Raw genomic sequence first — 21,530 nt, forward strand, 5'->3', positions numbered from 1 at the left:
TAATTTGCTTCCTGAGAACAAAAGTAAGTGACTTTGGAGAATTAGAACCAGGAATTTCTCTAACTGCATGCCAAAGAAGACCACAATAAAGGGAGAAGTGTTGCAAGAAGACTACAACTTTATAAACCACACCACATGCAAATAATGGTAATTTCTGGTCAGAGCTGTAATTTCATGCTAATAGAAAACGTTTCCAAATGTTGAAAGTGTGATAAATACTGCTGTCATGTCTGTTATAAATTTATATTTATTATTACCAAACAGCTCTAGCCTACAATTGAATTCTCCTTGTGACCTGTCTTCTTCTCGTACACATAATTGACTCAGCTTGGCTTCTCAGAGTCCCTGGGGGATCTTTTGGCTTTGGGCTCGCACATAGTCTCTCTGTGGTGTATTCAGCATGTTGCACATCTCACTGTCAGGCACACCCACCTGGACTCTCTCCTGATTTACGTGTGCTACTGCCAACCTCTTCATCATCTTCTTGAGTCAGTACTCCCCAGTGGTCTTACATCTGGCCCAGAGAATTGGTGAATCAGGAGTCAGGCCCAGAATTCCTGGATATTTCTTACTCCCAACTGGGATTAACATTTGGGTTAAACTAACCATGCTTTCAGTTTTTATGAACAGAGGAGTGCAGTAGACCTAAGTGTGTCCAGTATGACAGCTGACCAAGTCTTAAGTCCCCAGGCAAAGGTTAAGCCTTCTTCAGCACACAACCAGGATTTGGACTTCCTAATGTGTAGCCCTCGTACTGCTACACTAGGACACTCCCATTTTCTTCTTCATTCTTACTGTTGTGCAATGGGGTTAATAATAATGTAATTTTTAAAAACTTTATCTTGTCAGAAGATTAGAAAGGCAAGGTAAAATAATTTAAAAGCAATATACAAGATTCCAACTTGGCAAGGCCTATTTTACTTTGGCAATGATTAACTTTTAAATGATCAAGAGCACTGTTTTCCAAAACAAGATTTTGGAATACTATTTCCAAACAATGATAATGCTATTTACTGAGAGAAAAAAAGAGAGAAAGAGGAGCAGGCTGTGAGAATAAGCCTGAGCAAAGCTGGGTGGAGTATACAACATTAAACAGATTACTTTATTACAGAATTCTTCAGCTATTAGTAAATAATTGTGCACTATGAATACTTGAGAAGATAGGAATGCAGTATACAGCATTTCTTGCTGGAGTTTCTTCGGTTTGGGTTAGTGTTCCATGGATCATGGTAAGGGGGGGAAAAAAACCTCCTCTAAAGGCATCACTACTGACAGGCTCAACAGGTCATACATATACATGAGCTATCAAATCACTGATGGTTTTGAATTTGCTTTAGCTCCATGATTAGGAAGGACCATCATCCATCCACATTGCTCCCTGCTGCTCTTGTGGACTCTGGCAGAATAGATTAACTAAGTAGTTGATTGACTGCTTTAGGTCATGAGTACCAAAGGCATCAATCAGCTAATAATGTTGGCATCAATTTCTGCTTACAGTTTCTACTCAGACTGAATGTAGAATAAAGTTAATCATTTCCTCAGTCCTACCTAGCACTTTATCTAGTTAGCATTATTCCTCATGAATCCTTATAAATAGGGAAATTAAAAGGAAGTCATATCTAAGCAGATATAAGCAGATTTTTATTTTAAAAATAAAATAAAAAGCTAATTTTCACCTAATGACCAGGTTTTCTGTATGTATTTCCTGAATCTGTACAACAAAGAATGTTGAAAGCACAAAATAAGATCATATACTATCTCCTTTTGGTAACACAGCTGAGAATACTTCATCTTATGGAGCCATAAGAGATAAAAAGATTCCATTGTCATTCTTGTGGTATGGGGATAATGGGTTTGGGGATAGAAGCTGAGGTAAAAATCTGCCCTTTCTGGCTCCCAGTGCTGATTTGTGTCCTGAAACACAATATCAGGTTCTCCTATCTAAGAAGTGAAAAGGTTTTAAATTCTTAGAAAGAAGGGTATCACCTTAGCCTAAGGTTTTAATAGATGATTTTGAGAGGGTCTGTTCCTCTCATGCTTGAGGAGTAGTGTTATCTTGAGATCCGTGGATAGCACCATTTCAAAATCTGGTGTCCTGGTACTAAGGAATTGCTACACTCTAAGTAGTGGTATTATTTAACAGTGTGCCTCAAAAAAGAATCTACTACAAACAAACAAGGGCATCCACAGTTCCTTAAAGCCCAGCAAACAAGAGGTCTAATTTTCTTCCAAATTTAGATGGCAAAATATCAAAGAGATGGGAACTGAAACTCTCAGACTCAATAATCACAAAGAGTGGTTTCACGTCTGGACAATTTATGGAAAGATGAAATGGAGTACTACCAACTATGATACTATACTAAGTATTAACCTATTTTGACAGATTTTGAAATATAATGCACATAATATAAATTAGCATATCTATATTATACATTATATAACATACATAATTTCATATATTTGTTACATAGAATTTTTATAAAAGAAAAGATTAAATTAAAATGTAAACTAAGAGTAATGTCACCAGGATAGTGACATAGGTTGTTCCTGGCTTTGCTCCTCCCATAAGGAAAACAACAAACAATTATTCACGCATAGAACACCATTGAGAAAACCAGAGGACATGCGGCTGAGGCCAAAGCACATTCCCTGCATGATAGAGACCAACACAGACCACATTAGAAGGGTAAAAAGCTATACACTGGCCACATTGCTCCTTCCCCACCCCTGTGCAGCACCATGCTTGGAAATCTCCTGTGAGCCTCTGGTTCCTCCAGTAAAACAAACAAACAAACAAACAAACAAGATAAAAGAAAACAAAGGAAAAACAAAAAGAAACAGAGCCTAGGATGGACATTCAATTCCCTCAGGGTTATGGGTTGTTTCTTGGGAGTCCCCAACCAGTCTTGCCCCATAGGGATTACAGGGGAATCTCTGGCACTTGACCACTAGGAATTGTGATGGAGAAGAAGAAAAAGGCTTGCAGCAATCAGCACTCAGGTGAAGGCAGACCAAGTGCCTACTTAGAGCAGTCAGTTTGTAATCCCAACAAGCAGGTTTGCTCACTTGCAGAGCCAAGATGGAGGTGCAACTGACCAGGGAACACAACAGGATACAGGATACAGGTATCCTCAGCAAAGGTAATTCATCTTTGCTACCCCTGGAGTCTAATCTGCCTCTGCTCATGGCATGGGAGCCAAGTTATAGCCTAAATTGCTGCTAAACTTACCTCCCAGCCCACTCTGACAAGAAAGCCTGACTGGAAACATATGCAAACCCAGCAAAACTTGAGAAAAGAGTCTGGAAGGTAGAACTAATTGCAAAGTAAGCCAGTGCACAGTTCAGCCAGGGAACACAGGGAGTGGGTTGGTTTTAGTCAAAGCACAAAGGGCCTGGCTAAGCTTGAAGTATGTTCTTCTACTCTACCCAGCCAGAAAAACTAATTTTAATTTAATTACTATGTGTTTTGGTGAGGTCCTCCTTGGGATGATAATTTCAGGGATTCTCTGTGTCTCCTGGATCTGGATTTCTGATTCTTTCCCCAAGTTTAGGAAGATTTCATCTATTATTTCTTCAAATAAAATTTCTGCCCCCTTTTCCCTGTCTTCTGCCTTTGGGATCCCTAAAGGCAAATGTTGTTATGCTTGATGGTGTTGTTGAGTTCCCTAAGTCTGTTTTCATTTTTTATTATTATTTTGTCTTTCTTCTGTTCAGTTTGATTGCTTACTCTGTCCTCCAGGTCATTGATTTGTGCTTCTGCTTCCTCCAGTCTATTTATTCCATCTAGTGTATTTTTAATTTCAGTTACTGAGTTCATCTCAGATGATTTTACGTTTTCTATCTCTTTATTACAGGTCTTGCTGAGGTCATCCACTCGTTTCTGAACACCAGTGAATATATTTATGGCCGCTGCCTTCTCTCTGGTATATTTCTTATCTCTAATTCCTTTAGTTCTCTTGCTGTAATTTTGTCCTATTCTTTCACTTGGGACACATTCCTCTGTCTCCTCATGTTATCTAACTCTTTGTGTCTGTTTCTACATGTCAGGAGAGTCAGCTGCATCTCATGCTCTTAAAGGTATTGGCCGTACAGGGCACTTGGGTGGCTCAGATGGTTAAGTATTTGCCTTCAGTTCAGGTAACAATTTCTGGGTCCTGGAATCAAGCCCCGCATTGGGCTCCCAGCTCAGCAGGAAGTCTTCTTCTCCCTGTCCTTCTGTCTTTCCCCTCTGTCCATTCTCTCTCTCAAATGAATAAAATCTTTAAAAAAAAAAAAAAAAAGTAGTGGCCTTATGAAGAAGAAGGTCCTCTAATGCCCTGCAGTCAATGTCCCCTGTTCACCAGAACCTGGTGCTTCAGGGGTGTCCCCTTGCCTGTTGTGTGCACCCCACTGCTGTGGCTGAGACACATCTGCCTTCAGTCCAGTCATCTGCAATGGCTCTCTTTGCATGTACACAGTGTTTGGTCCCGGCATTGTTAGTGAACCAGTCTAAGGATATCTCAGGCTTGGGTTGAGTCAGACAAGGTGTTTGCCAGAGATGCAGTAGCATCAAACTGCAGGGTACTTTCCCTGTGTTGTCCTCTGAAAAACTTTCATTGGTGAACAGGCCCTGTAGTCAGATCAGATGCCTGCCTCCAGTCCACTGCTGGAGCTGAAGTCAGACTAGAATGTGTGTTTATCTTCCTCTTACCCTGGTGCAGAAGTCACTTTGGTGTGGTATTGGCCCATGTTGGGGCTGCTTGCGCACTGCAGGCTTGTGGCATGGCTTTTGATGGGCTCTGGCCAAGAGTGTGTTAGAGTAGGCAGGTCTGCAGCAGAGCAGGAGTAGGGGACACGGTATCAGCAGAGTTTGCACAGGTCTCCTATGGGATGGGACACAGAACTGCTTTAAGAAATTCCTGTTGAATGGAGAGCCTGCTTCCTCTTCTCTCTCTGCCTGTCTCTCTGCCTACTTGTGATCTCTGTCAAATAAATGAATTAAAAAAAAAAAAAAAAAAAGAAGTTCCTGCTGAAGGGCTGGAGGAGATGGGTGTGCAGAAGTACATGGAGGTGAGGGTACTCTCAGTGCCAAGAGTGTGTTGGCACTAAGCTGACACCTGCAGGTGTCTATGTGTCTAGAATGAGGGGTGGGGGAGGAAGAGGTGCCAGCCTGCTCTTTTGTTCACAGAGAAGTGTCCCAATGATCCTGGACCCTCTAGGACAGGCTCTGAGATTAGTTAACAAGTCTCCATCCCATATATCTCAAGCATTTTTCAAACTGCTGTTTCTGTGCTGTATCTTAGTAGTGCTAGTTGTTGTGTTATCCCTTTAAGTGCTGGGACTCAGTTTCCCTTCACCTCCTAGTTTCCCAGAGGCAAGCCTGCTGGTTTTTAAAGTTCTTGGTATTAAGCCCGCTGATTCTAAGAACTCATGAAATTTTGACCCTCTAGTTTCTGAAACTAAATGTTAGGGGGATTCATCTTCCCTGTACAGGGTACCTGTGCCTGAGGTGCCTGGTATGAGGTCTGTTTCTCTCCCCCTCTGCCTGTGGTATCTCTCCCTCCTGCAAACAGACCCACAGGATCATGTCTCCACCCTTCCTACGCTGTTTACTTGAGGCCTTTTCTTTACATTTAGCTATGGAGAGTCATTTCCACCAGGCTTTATGTCACTTCCTGGATTATTAACACTGATACGGGTGTTATCTAGTTGTATCTCTGAAACAAGGTGAGCTTACTTTCCTCCTAGCCCACCATCTTCTCCAGAAGTCCTGAATAGAAGAATTACTATTAAGGAGATTGAACCAGGTATCAAAGATCTCCCAATGAGGAAAAGCCCAAGACCAGACAGCTTTACTTTAAACAATAATTTTAAAAAGAATTAATGCCAATTCTTCTAAAGCTCTTCCAAAAAAAAAAAAAAAAAAGCTGAATAAGGGAACATTCCCAAATTCATTTAATGATACCATCATTACCCTAACACCAAAGTCAGAAAAGAACACTACAAGAAAAAGAAAACAATAAGCCAGTATTCCTGATAAATATAAGTGCAAAACCCTTCAATAAAATGCTAACAAACTGAATTCAGCACCTCACTAAAAGGGTCATTTACCATGATCAAGTAGGATTTATGCCTGGGATGCAAGGATGGTTTCCATACAATGTGATCCATTACATAAACAGAATGAAAAAATCTGATTCCCTCAATACTAGTAAAAAATATGATGGGAAAATTCAACATCTGTTCAGGCTTGACAAATTACACACAGAAGGAATGTATCTCAATGTAATAGATGCTATATATGACAAGCCCACAGCTAACAATCATACTTTACTGTGAAAAAACTGAGAGTTCTTCCTTTAAGATCAGGAACAAAACAAGGATGCCCACTCTTTCCACTCTTATTCAAAATGCCATTGGAAGTTCTGGCTAGAGTAATTAGGCAAGAAAAAGGCATAGAAGACATCAAAATTATAAAGGAAGAAGTAAAATTGTCACTATTTGCAGATGACATAATATTATATGTAGAAAATCCTAGGGGGGCCTGGGTGGCTCATGGCCCAGGTCATGATCTCCAAGTCCTAAGATCAAACCCCATGTCAGACTCCCAGTTCAACAGGGAATGTCTTTCACCTCCCTCTGTCTCTCTCCCTGTTCATGCTCTATCTTTCTGTTTCAAATGAATAAATAAAATCTTTTTAAAAATCCTAAAATTTCCACAAAAAAATGTTAGAATTAATCAACAAATTCAGTAACATTTCAGAATACAAAATCAACATATAAAAATCTGTCACATTTTTATACACTAATAATAAACTAACAGAAATATTAAGAAGATAATCTAATCTATAATTGCATTAGAAAGAATAAAATACCTAGGAATGATTTTAACCAAGGAGATGAAAGAACTGTACACTGAAAGCTAAAATCATTGAGTGAAAATGAAGTGGACACAAATAAATTGTAAGATATTCCATGCTTTGGGTTGGAAGAATTAATATTGTTAAAATGGTCATACTAAAGTAATCTACAAATTCATTGCAATCTTTATCAAAATTCCAATGGCATTTTTCAAAGAAAAAGAACCAAAAAAATCTTGTAATTTGTGTTGAACTTCAAAACACTTTGAATAACCAAAACAATCTTGACAAAGAACAAAGCTGGAAGCATCACACTCCCTGATTTCAGACTATATTATAAAGCTAAATCAATCAAAAGACTATCATATTGGTATGAGAACAGACATATACATCTATAGAACAGAATAAAGAGCTTAGAAATAACCCCACATATATATGGTCAATTAATTAACAAAGGAACCAATAATCAACAGCTGTGAAAGACAGTCTCTTCAATAAATGCTGTTAGTAAAACTGGAAAACCACATGCAAAAGACTGAAACTGGATCACTATCTTATATCATACAGAAAAGTTCCAAATGGATTAATGACTTAAGTGTGAGACTAGAAACAATAACACTCCTAGAGGAAAACAAGGGTAAAAAATTGACATGGGTCTTGGCAATGATTATTATTATTATTTTCTTTTTGCAATGGTTTTTTAAAATACAACAGCTAAAGCACAAGGAACAAAATAAAAATTAAACAAGTAGGACTGCATAAAACAAAAGAAAAGAGCTTCTGCACAGCAAAAGAGATGATCAACAGAATAAAAAGGGAATCTTCAGAATAGGGAAAAGTATATGCAAATCATGTATGTTTTGGATCAGTATCCAAAATATATAAAGAACTCACACAACACGATAGTAAAATCAAACAAGAAAAAAAATGAAGAATCTAACTAAAAAAATAAGCAAAGACCCTGAAAAGAAATTTTTCCAAAAAAGATAAATTAATGGTGAACAAATAAGAAGGCACTCAGTATCAGTATTCAAAGGAAAAAGCAAATCAAAGTCACAATAAGATATCACTTCACACAAGTCAGAATGGCCATTATAAAAAACACAAAAGATAACAAATGCTGGTGAGGGTATGGAGAATCTTTGCACACAATTGGTAAGATTGTAAATCAATGTAGCCACTTGGAAAACAGTATGGAAGTTTCTCAAAAACTTAAAAGTAAATGTACAAATGATTCAGCAATTACACTTCTGAGTATTTATCTCATGAAATAGAAAGCACTCACTTGAAAAGATATCTGTACCTGCATGTTCATTGCAGCATTATTTATAACGGACTAGATATGAAATTTACACACACACAAACACAAAATAGAATACTATTCATTTGATAAAAATGCAATCTTGTCCTTTGTGACAACATGGGTGGATCTGGAAGGCATTATGCTAAGTGAAATAAGTCAGAGAAAGACAAATACATAATTGTCTCACTCACATATGGAATAAAAAAAAAAAAAGAATCAACAAAGAGATGAGCTTTGTGGTTACCAGAGATGGTGTTGGGGGAGTAGAAATTAGAGTAAGACAGTCAAAAAGTATAAATTTCCAGTTGTAAGATAAATAATTATTAGGTATGCAATGTACAATACAACTACTGTAGGTAATACTGCTGTATGGTATATCTTAAAAGAGTAATCCTAAGACTTCTAATCAGTCTTAGAAAGACAGTCTTAGAAAGACTTAGAAAGACTTAGAAAAAAGAACATTTTTTCTTTCTTTTTTTGCATCAGTATGAGATGATGCATGTTAACTAAACTTTTGTGGTGACCATTACACAACATATGAAGTAAATCACTGTGTTATACACATAAAACTTGCACAGTGCTGTATAGTAATTACATATATCTCAGCGAAACTGGAAAAAAAAATTCATGCATGTTTTCCAATAATCCTCATTTCCCCAAATCAATTTTAATAATTTTACCTTAGGTCTCAATAGGCCAAGGACAACTTTTTGTGTGAATAGCTTTTTTAAAAAAATTGCCATACAGGTTTAGATAGAACACAAATTACTATATTGAAATTATTGCTTATTTAAAGACCTTTTTTTCCATTAATATTTAGAATTAGGGGTATAAGTGCATAAATCTAAGTGTCTTTTACTTTTCAAACGACTATATATACCTTGTCAGTGAACAGTCCCACTTGGGGAGGCAATAGTGATAAAGAAGTCAAACTTTCTATAATGGAATCCTGGACTTATCACCTCCCACTGTGTGACCTGGAGCGTATTACTCGGCCTCTCCCATGCCTCAATAATTTCTCTATAAACTGAGGATAAATTAGTGCCATTCTCCATAGCTGTTGCAAACACGGAGTTATTATATGTGATGTGCACAATGTGCCCAGCACATAAGAAGTACCATGGGAGTTTTAGCTATTATAATGATCATGATAATGATGGTCATGGTGATGATGAATATATATGGAGAACAGAAAAAGAGGGAAACCTTCCTTATCTCTGGCAGAAGGAAAAAGGAGATAGGGAGGGCAGACAAGTATTTCATTGTAATTCGAAAGCCAACTGCAGCGAGCACTGGAGTGGAAATATAAGTAGATTGACCACTTGTCCCAGGACAGTTCCAGCTTATTCCTGTTTTCCCAGCATAAATATTAATTTCGCCTACCGCACCTTTAGAACTGACCTATGGTCACTGTAAATAAAAGCATCCTGCTATGAGAGGCCAAGGGATGAACTTAAGGCCTCATGGAGGAAAGACACTTGAACTGACCCATAAATGGAACAGTTAGAAAAGGAAAGCCATTTCTCTTACTCCTTGCCAGCCTCCTCCTAAAAGGGACCTGAGAAGCAGAAAGCTAAGTTTTCCTTCTGTTTTCACAAGGAGAACAAAATTCCAAAAAATTCGAAACTATACTGTACTGGTTTCCTCTTGCTGCAGAAAATTACCGTCAGCTTAGTGGCTCAAAGTAATGCAAATACATTCTCCTACAAACTAGAGGTCAGGAAGAGGTCTTAAATGGGTCCATGGGACTTCATGTCATCTAGAGGCTATAAGGGAGAATCTCTTTCCCTGCCTTTTTCAACTTTGGAGGCTACCTATATTCCTTGCCTCATGGCCCCTTTCTGTCTTCAAAATCTGCAGCTTAACTTTTCCTCTCTGACCTCAGATTCCATCCACTAAATGTTTTCTATAAATGTTCTGACCCTACCTTCTTCTGATAAGGATGCTTATGATTACATTAGGCCCACATGGATCATCCAGAATACTCTCCCCCATTTTCCAGATTCTTAGCATAATCACATCTTCAAATTTCCCTTTACCACATAAAGTAATGCACCCACTGGTTCCAGGGATTAGTCCGTAGACCTCTTTGGGAAGCCATTATCCAGCCTACCACAAAGATTTCTTTTTATTACTCTGGTGTCAAGAGCATAGTACTTGGAAACAAATACCATCCTATTAAAGATGAAAGATTCAATATTTTAACAATCTCAGGCACATGGCTAAGCCAGCTATCTACAATTTCTAAAAGCAGAATCAGGAACTTATTTAATGAGAAAATAGGTCTCCAAACTTCCATGTGACTTTCAGATAGACGTTTAAACCAGGAGAATACCACTCTAGAAAATCTTCATTGTCTGAAAATAACTGACAATTAAAAAGACTTTTTAAGTAAATCCACTTAAAATAGGGAGAACAATCCATATTAAATAATCACAAGCAAGGTTGACTGGATGTTTTCCTCACAGAGGAATTTAAAATTCTACAAATGCATGTATTACGTTTAAAAAGAATTGTTGAACAGAGAATAAAGCCATATGCCATATGATAGTATACCCTTGTGGTATACTATTTAAAAAATATGATAGGGTATGATTGCCTTTGCACTTGGCTTTTATGTAATCATGTTAAATAGTTATTTCTGGGGACACGTGGGTGGCTCAGTAGGTTAAGTGCCTGAATTTGGCTCAGGTCATGATCCCAGGGTCCTGGGATCTAGTCCCACACTTGGCTCCCTGCTCATTGGGGAGTCTGCTTCTCCCTCTGCCTCTCCTCCCTCTAATAAGTAAATAAAATATTTTTTTTAAAAAAGAGGTATTTCTGAAAATGTGTTTGAGGGCTTACCAAATTTCACAATGATTAACCTCTGAAATCTATTTTATCATTCTTTAAAAAAATTTTTTTGTTAACAACTCTTATTCTGCTAGGAACTAATTTCTTTATGGGATTTTTATTACAATATTTTTTCTAATACCATCTTAATCAATTGTGTTAAATCTGATATTCTCAATAACATTGGTAATTTCATTTCATAATTCATTCGAATCATATTTGCACAGAACTTCAGGTTATAAAAGGCAAATACAATAATTAAAAACCTATATTGGCAAAAAATATTGCTGTCCTGTAATACAGTGGACTCCTATTAATAAAAGAGGAATGTTTGAGCAGGGACTAACTGAATAAAAAGCTCTAAATAAATTTTTCATCAGATAATGAATATTTCTTCCCATGCAGTATTTTTTTCCTATGGGGAATTCAAATAGTGAATACCTTGATAAACAACTAAGTATTTTACTTGAATAGAGTTGCAATAAATTGGGGGGGGTGGGGAATGGAAGTAATAAATAACACTCAAGTTGTCTTAAAATTTTGTTCCTTATAAAACTCCATGAAAATAGTAATTATTTCTATATTGTTCACTTTGTGTCCCTAACACTAAGATATTATCCAATTATAGAGTAGATACTTATTCATTACTGGGGGAGAAAACATGATATAAATTTATTAAAAGGTGATTACATTGAAAAAGCATTCACTAAACTGTAACATTTACCACAGGTAATTTTATGTTTCCATATCAACAAAGAATCTATTGCAGAAAGTAGAATTCAGAGAAGGGAAGATGGCAGCAGAGTAAGAGAACCCTAGGCGCATCTTGTCATATGAATACAACTAAATAATTATCGAATAGCCCAGAAATCAATCTGAACTCTGGAAGAACAAACTCTACAACTAAAGTAGAGAGGAGATCACATTGAAAAAGGTAAGAAGTGTGGAGATGCAATTTGGGAGAGAAATGGATAGTGGCTATCCATTGTAGTGGGGTTATTTTAGAGAAAATATTATGTTTTAATAACACACCGTTATGGATGTTAAATTCTAAATTTTATTGTTTTTAAATGTTTGTTTACCTAAGCTAAACAACTTGAGGTAAACTTCAGAGAGAGAAAAATGAAGACAAATACCTTTGGAATACAGCAAAAGCAGTTCTAAGAAGGAAGTTTATGACCTACCTCAAGAGGCAAGAAAATTTTCAAATAAACCACCTAACTTTGTACCTAAAGAAGCCAGGAAAAGAACAATAAACAAAACCTAAAACTAGAGGAAATGATAGCAATAATAAAGATTAGAGTAGAAGTAAATGATAAACTAAAACAAAACAACAACAACAAAAAACCAAAACCCACCAGTAATACAGATCAGTGAGATCAGGAGCTGATTGGGGGTGGGGAGAAGCAATAAAATTGGTAAACCTCTGGCCAGATCTATCAAGAAAAAAAAGAAAGGACTCAAAAAATGAGAGAGGATAAATAAGAACTGACACTACAGAAATATAAACAGTTGTAAGAGAATATTATGAAAAAATCATATGACCACAAATTGAACAACTTAGAAGATATAAATTCCTAGAAACAGGACTCCTGAAACTGAGTCAAGAAGAAATAGAAAATTTGAACAGACCTATTACCAGAAAAGAAATTGACCCAGTAATGAAAATCTTCTAACAAAGTCCAGGACCAAATGGCTTCACAGGTGAATTCTACCAAACATTTAAAGAAGAGTGAATATCAATTCTTCTCAAACTACTAAAAAAATAGAACAGGAAGGAAAATTTCCAAATTAATTCTGTGAGGCTAACATTATCCTGATAAAGACACCCCCCAAAAAAAGAGAACTACAGGTCAATATCTCTGATGAACATAGATGCAAAAAATATTCAACAAAATACTAGTAAATCAAATCCAAAAATACATTTTAAAAAATCATTCACCATGATCAGTTGGGATTTATTTCTGGGTTGCAAGGGTGACTCAATACTTGCTAATCAACTAACATAATCAACATGATACATCACATCAACAAAAGAAAAAATCCTTATGATCATTTCAATAGATGCAGAATAAGCATTTGACAAAGTACAACATCTGTTCATAGTTTAAAAAAAAAAAAAAAAGGAGGGTCAGAGGGAATATACCTCAACATAACAGAGGTCAAATATGAAAAGCCCACAGATAATATCATCCTTAATGGGGAAAAACAGAGAGCTTTTCCCCTAATGTAAGCTCCAAAACAAGAGTGTCCACTCTCACCACTTCTTTTCAACATAGTACTGGAAGTCCTAGCCACAGCAGTTAATGACAACAAGAAATAAAAGGCATCCAAATCAGTAAGGAAGAAGTAAAACCTCCACTATCTGCAGACAACATGATACTATATACAGAAAACCTGAAAGACTCCACCAAAAAAACTGTTATAACTGATAAATAAAGTCAAAGTATACAAAATCAATGTATAGAAATTTTTTGCATTTCTATACAACAATAATGAATCAGCAGAAAGAGAAATTAAGAAAATTTCATTTGTAATTGCATGCAGATAGTAATAGTAGTATTATTACTACTAGTAATAATAGTAAGATACTAAGGAATAGTAAGTTACTAGGAATAAACCTAATATTCATAATAGTAAATTATTATTTTTTATAGTAAGTGTATACTTACTATATAATAGTGATATATTTATTATAATAAGTTACTAGTATATACCAAAATGGTAAGACACTAGGAATAAACCTAACCAAAGAAGAGAAAGGCCTGTATTCTGGAAATGATAAAACATGGTTGAAAGAAATTGAAGATCACACAAAGAAATGAAAAGATATCATGTTCATGGATTGTAATAAAAATTGTTATTGTTGAAATTTCTATACCACTCAAAGGAATCTACAGATTTAATCCAATATGCAATCTGTATGAAAACACTAACAGCATTTTTCAAAGAACTAGAACAAACAATCCTAAAGTTTGTATGGAACCAGAAAGGATGATGAATAGCAAAAGTAATTTTGAAAAGCAATGCTAGAGGCATCACAATTCTTCTTGACTTTAAGTTATATTACATAGCTGTAGTAATCCAAAAAGTATGGTTCTGGCACAAAAGTAGATATATAGATCAATAGAACAGAGTCAAAAACCCAGAAATAAAACCATAATTATATGGTCAATTAAACTTCACCAAAGCAGGAAAAAAATATGCAATGGGTAAGATAGTTGTTTTAAGAAATGATGTTGGGAAAACTGGACAGCTACCTACAAAAGATTGAAACTGAACCACTTTCTTTCACATACACAAAAATAAATTCAAAATGGATTAAAGACCTAAATGTGAGACCTGAGACCATAAAAGTCTTAGAAGAGAGCACAGGCAGTGACTTCTCTGACATGGGCCATAGCAAATTTTTTCTTGATAGGTTCCCTGAGGCAAGTGAAAGAAAAGAAAAAATAAATTACTGAAAGTATATCAAAGTAAAAAGTTTCTGCACAGCAAAGGAAACAATCAGCAAAACTAAAAGACAATCTACTGAATGGGGAAAATATTCACAAATAACATCCAATCATGGGTTAGTATCAAAAGTATACAAAGAACTTGCACCATTCAACACTACCGCCCCCTAAAAAATCCAATTAAAAAATGGGCAGAAGACATGAACAGACCTTTCTCTAAAGGAGATATATAGGTGGCTAAGAGACACATAAAGAGATGTTCATCATCACTTATTATGGAAAAGCAATCAAAACTACAATGAGTAGTTTCTGTCAGAAAGGCTACAATGAGGAGCACAACAAACAACAGGTATCGGTGAGGATGTGGAGAAAGGGGAACCCTTTTGCACTGTTTGTGGGACTGCAAACTGCTCCAGCTACTGTGGAATACAGTATAGAGTTTCCTCAAAAAGTTAAAAAAGAACTACCCTATGATCCAAGAATTGCACTACTGGATATTTACCTAAAGAATTAAAAAAAAAAATACTAGTTCAAAATGATACATGCACTCCAATATTTATAGCAGCATTATTTATGGCAGCCAAGTTATGGAAGCAGCCCGAGTGTCCATCCATTGATGAATGAAAAAAGAAGAAGTACACGCACATGCACACACACACACACACACACAATATAAGGGAATATTATTAAGCCATTATAAAGAATGAAATCTTGCCATTTGCAATGACTTGGATGGAGCTAGAAAGTATAATGCTAAGTGAACTAAGTCAAAAACAAATACCATATAATTTCATTCATGTGGCACTTAAGAAGCAAAACAAATGAGCAAAAGGAAAAAATGAGAAAGATAAAACAAGAAGCAGACTCTTAACTGATGATTTATCAGAGGGGATATGGGTGAGGATGGATTAAATAGGTGATGGGGATTAAGGAGTGCAGTTTTTTTAATGGGGTGCACTTGTAATGAACACAGGATGATATATGAAATTGTTGAATCACTACACTGTACACCTGAAACCAATATAACACTGTATGCTAAGAGGAATTAATATAAAAACTTTTAAAAAGGAGAATTCAGTAAAATATTTTATTATCGTTTATTATAGAAAAGTGTAATATTTAACTCCTTTTTTTTTTACTATGAGAACATTCTTGGTTGTAATTCAAACTCATTATTTCCCATCATTATTTCACTGAACATAGTATGATTCAAGATAGGCATTTGAAAAAGAGGGAAATATTTTATTAAACAAACTTGGAAATTTACAGCATACTAGCTCCTCCTGCTAGAGTTTTAAAGACTCTGGTAAGTCCTGATACAAAGCAAAAATTTTTTAGAACACTTCTTACTTACTGAAGAAGGGAGGCGTTGTCTCCCCTCGAACACCTATAAAGACACAATGAGTAGATTTAGAACAGGTTTTTTTTTTTAGAAGGATCTCATTCTATTTTTATCTCTCCAACCCCTTTTCTCCCCCTATTACTTTGATTTTTAAGAATTTGAAAAGTAGATAATGAAGGTAAAAATCAAATGTGCGGCAAACATAAAAAACAGGGAAGTAGGTGAAGGAAGAAGAGAGAAGGAAAGAAGTTGGAAGAGTAGGAAATGTTGAACAAATGCAGACTACATGGCTACACTGGAGGCTACGCACTTGAGCCATGGTCGCCTGGAGGGGAGAGACCTGGAGGTTAAAGTGCTGGAAAAAGCTGTGAGTGGTCATTGTCCACAGGAAGGCTTTTGTGTGAGGAGACTCTCCTAATGTCTCATGATCTGGTCACAAGTATCTGTGGTTGTTTGCAGAGAACAACTAGGGAGGAGTTGGTAGTCTATCTTTCCTCTCTCAGAGAGCCAGTGAGACTTTTAGGCAAAGAGTTCTTCAACCAGAGACCAAGATTTTCTGACTGGATTTGCACTTATATAATTACATAGTCCACTAAAATGACCCTTTAAAAATTTTTTACAATGACATATCTGTGTTTGTATGAAGATGGGTGTGCACAACACAAAATATGTCTGCTTTAAAGAATAAAACATTTTTGTTTTCTGTATTACATAAAGTTAGTATTTTTGGAGCCCCCTCATATGGCATTTCTGACCACAGCTCTCTGCATCCTCTCCAGAGCTAACCTAGATTCTGAAGTTTGTGTTTATCATTCCCTTGTGTTTCATTAATTTAGGACCCATGTACACAGTCCTTAACAGTATATTGTTAGTTTTTCATATTTTTGAAACGACATACGGCTTCAAACTGCCTGTGTTCCTCTAGGACTTGCTTTTGTTATTGTTGCTCAACCCTGTTTGTGAGATTTATCCATGTTGACACATATAGCTCTGGTTCATTTATTTTCACTGCTGAATTTTAATCAATTGTACGACCATGTCATAATTTATGTAGTCATTCTCCGTTGCCAACCATTTCAATCAATTCCTCTTCTTTTGTCAATACAGTCATGAACATCCTCATCTTGAGCTTGTATTTTGGGAGAATTACCATGTACAAGCATAGTCACAACTTGCACTCTGCTAAATGTGAAATTGTTTTTCAAGATGGGTGTAACCATTTGTACTCTTACCAGTATTGTATAAAATTTGCAGTTTATCCACGTTCTCAAGAACACCTGCTACTGTTCATCTTGTAGCCAGTTTATAGCAGGGCAGCAAAATGTATTCCATGATCAGCTGCTGGGAGGCAGAAAGTGTGGATTTTTGAGTTGACCCTCAAAGAACATCCCTGTGCTTGAGTGAGTCAGCATGGGTTCAAACCCCCAGCCATTATGGTATGGTGTCCTCTTTTTGTAAACCACTAGAAGACAAATTTATCTAGAAGATAAATGTTTATTTAAGATCTGTATAGCTGAAGCTGAAAGATGGTCACCACTCCATCATCGGCAGGTATCTGGACCAGCAGGACACTTCTGAAGGAAGGGAGAAACATCATCTAATTGTGAGAGATGCTTGTGACCTAGCCAATGCTGGTTATGGGCTAATCTGATGTTTATAGTCTTCTTCTCCTATTTGGTGTTTGAAGCAGAACTACTCTCCTTTATCAATAAGCTCCTTAGTTCTTGGACAGTTCAGTGTAGGGTTGGGGTTAGAATATAGCGGGACATCTTAAAAAGAGAAATAGAAGACCTTATACTATAGAAAGAAACCTGAAAACTCAAACAACAAGCTGGAAAATAAGTGTGATTGTATTTATATTGACACCAAATTAAATAAATGATGCTCAGTTTATATTATTTGGTGATACAAAACCCTCTTCCTACCCACTATTTCATATTAAATTCAATTTAAACTTTCCTGACCCGCTGCACTGTAACCCGCCCTTCTAACTAGCCAGACTTATTTCTCACACCCCTCTCTAAAATTTCATTTTGTCTTCTCAGTCCGATGTTCTCTCAAAGCCCTATGAGTCTGCAAATGTTTCATTGCTAATATTTCCCTATCTCTGGAATGACTTCTCCTCGTTTCTTTTCCACATAAGAAGTCTGAGATACACTTAAAACTATACCTTCAACCACGATTGCTGTAAGCCTCCACCAATCTTGCTTAAAGAAATTACAATATTTGGAAGGATTTCTGTTTTTCTAGAAAGTTCCAACATTTGCAATATGACATATTTGTCATTGGACTTACCCTTCAGACTCTAAGGGAGCAATACCTCAAGTAAGGGTCCTAGAGGTCAAACTCCACTTCTAAACCCCTTTCGGCCCTTAGTTGAGTATGGCTCATGTGACAGTGCCAGTGACGTTCTGGCATCAGTGATGGCGGTTCTTCCCTGGTACAACAGGATATAACCCATCACGGCCAACTTTGCAGGAAGCCCTAGCAATTCTTCAAGTCCATGGCTCACCTAAGCATCAAACACCTCTTCTTGAATCCCTAGTGCCATGCTCCTGAAGGTCCTGATGAAAACTCCTGCCAGGGGCCTCATCCATTTCCTGCCTCCTCTTTGTGAGAAGTTCTCTCCATTAGTAAAAGCCTCTCTCTAAAAGATACCAAAAGCACATCCAAGCTAGCTTAAATAAGTAAATAAGTAAGTAAGTATTGATTTATATACATGGATAATGAAATCATGGGGTAGACTTTGAGCACATTTTGATCCAGGGTTTCTAACAAAGCTATCTTAGTTTCTCTGTCTCTGGGCTCTGAGTCCCTCTTTGCGACAACTTCATTCTTATGCCAGCTTTTCTGCATGGTAGGAAAGAGGACTGCTTTCAGCCTCAGCTCATTATTTCAGTCCTTAATGAATTAAAAAAAAAAAAAAAAAAGCCTCTCTCTTTCCCAGGGTTTATCTAATCTCATGAAGGACTCAGGTCCTGTTGCAGTTCCATGTCCACCTACTGGAATACCACAGTCATTGACTAAGAATATAGGTTACCCTCATGAGCAAGGCCAAAGTGGGGCCCAGTCCTGTATTTAAGAGAGGGAGGGGCCATCTCCTTGACAGCTTCCTTCAGATCCACAATGAAAAGAAGAGGAAAATTTCTTCGGTGGAAATAGAACACATGTGTGCATGTACTCACAGCGCGCGCGCGCACACACACACACACACATAGTCTACTAGGTCCCTGTAAAATAACCTCAGTCAGGGATCCTACACTGAAGACTTCCATGTCTCCATGTATAACAGAAGCTTAAACGGTTCTTAGGACATGAACTTGTCAAACTGTTCATCTCTAAATTTTGCCTCAGTGACACATTGGCCATGTAGAGAAGGTCTGGAATTAAGTGCACAATGTGCCTAGGTCACTTTTCTCAGATAACTTAGACATTAGACCTAACTGTTCTTCACTGGTCCAGCTTCCCTTACTGTGGGGAGTTTGAGGGTGTCAAGATTCACTCCGTTCTACTCTAGTCAGCCAGTTAGGCACTTATGCCTTCAAATCTCAGTGTTCGAGGTGTGCCTTTCCTCCTAGGAGCCTACTAAGTAGAAATGCATACATAGAGTAGACGTACCCACCAACGATACCCACTGACACCAAAAGCCTAACTTTGGAAATGAATGGTGCCCCATTCCACTGTTCAATATAATCTGAACCCCAAGTTCCAAGACTCAAAAAGGGTCTCATATTATTCTCCCTCAGGGCCCATTTAGGTTCCTCCTGAACTTTTATTTTCCTATCTGTTTCAGCTGGGATTACTATATTTTTCCTCTAACCGTTAAACATTGATAGTTTTTACATTTCAGAAAATTGATGCACCACAGTGAATTTTATGTTCCACAGAATGTGTAGTTAAAGATGAATATTTTATGCTCCTCACATCATATATTGTATGAAGTATATTTATATATTTAATGCATACTTTCAAATAACCTTGAAAATGTATAAATTGGTATTTCTTCATATAGATTTTCTTTGTGCAAGTTCACAAAGTTCCCATAGTTCAGAAAATAATTCTGATCAATTAATTTCCTGAGGGATGGAGGAAATCTCTCTGCCATGTTCCCTTCTCCTTCCCCCACTTCCACCATCCTCACCTTTCTTAGAGTAAAAAATTTACTGGTTTTCAACTGTTGTTTCTCCAACTATTTCTATCAAGTGACTATCACTTCAGCAAGTTGTCTCTTAAAAAAAATTGAAATAAATGCTTACTATTTTTCTCTTTTGGAGATTAACAAAAGAGGTTAGCACAATAAAAGTCCTGAATATGTTTAGACTAAAGAAAGTTGTTTCATTTAATTTAGTACCTTCCAAACTTGTTTGGCCAGAGAACATTTTTAAATGAAATATCCATTAAAATCTTGTGTATCTCCTGCTTGAGGAACACAGTATGGAAAATGCTGACCAACTAAGAGAAATGCAAATTCCTTTAACAAAGCAATGGCATCTCTGAATTGGTTTTTTAGAAGACAGTTACTGTGAGATGGAAAGGAAAGGATTAAATTGTCAGGCTGGTGGAAGAAAAAGGTCATTTACCTCATAGCCCAGCCATCTGGACCCCAGGCTCTCACTTCACAGTTAATGCACAAGTTTTACTCCTGACTCTACATTGCCTTTGGTGCCTTTCTTCCTTACTTTTAGCTTGCTTTAACTTACTTTTAACTTCAGTTGTATTACCTGTCTTCAGCTTGTTTAGAATTCATTTTTTCATTTACTCAATAAAAGTTTCTTGAAAACATTATGTATTAGCTCTGCATTAGATGTAGGAAATGAAAAATTAAAAAGAAATATATGAATAATGCCTTCTTTAATTCCTTAAGTCCACTGGGAATTCCAGATGAGCAAGCAAGCTATATAACAAAGTGTCATAAGGGAGATTTTAACACTGGGAGTGTTATCACAGGCTTCAAGGATGAGTGAAGTTGGAAGAAATCATATCAAAGTCTTGGATGAATGAGTGATGGTGACAGAACCAACTGTCTGTCAGGGAGCAGCATTCCAAGCAGGGAAAACAGCATGTATTCTATTGAAAAAAAATGTGCTATGTTGAAACTACCAAACTGAACATTTTGTACGGCTGCAGCATAGAAGGAATTCGGGAAGGGAAATAGTGGATAGAGGACATGGGACCCTCCTATGTGTAGCCCTGAAAGCCATTTTTGAGGATATGGATATAATCAGATTTATATTTTAGAAAGAAATATGCTGGCTACAGCACTATGTGGAGAACTAATTGAAAAAGGAGAAGACAGAGAAAGAAAAACAATAGTGAAGTGTATTTGATATTCCAAGAGATAATGGGCCAATTTGTTAATTGAATATAAAAGTTCCCCAAATAAGAGCAACTCCCATATAAGCTCCTCTGGCAGCTGAGCCAGTTTCAGCTCATGGGGTAGCCAGGAAAAACAGGGAATCGGTCAGCAGAAAAGGGCAACAGGAATAACCACATATTAATCTATGCAGAATATGCAGCAAGTGGTTGACTTAAAGAACAGGCACACAAAACTAATAACCATGCCTCTCAATCCTGCTGCTCATGAGAACCACCAGAGAAATTTTTTTTTTCAATAAAAGGTTTTATTTATTTTTGAGAGACAGAGAATGCACACAGAGAGAGGGAGAGGCAGCCTCCCCGCTGAGCAGAGAGCCTGATTGGGGAGGCTCAATCCCAGGACTCTGAGATCATGATCTGAGCCAAAGACAGACACTCAACCA

This window comes from Mustela lutreola, chromosome 4 (assembly GCF_030435805.1).
Source record: "Mustela lutreola isolate mMusLut2 chromosome 4, mMusLut2.pri, whole genome shotgun sequence".
Classification (NCBI taxonomy): domain Eukaryota; kingdom Metazoa; phylum Chordata; class Mammalia; order Carnivora; family Mustelidae; genus Mustela; species Mustela lutreola.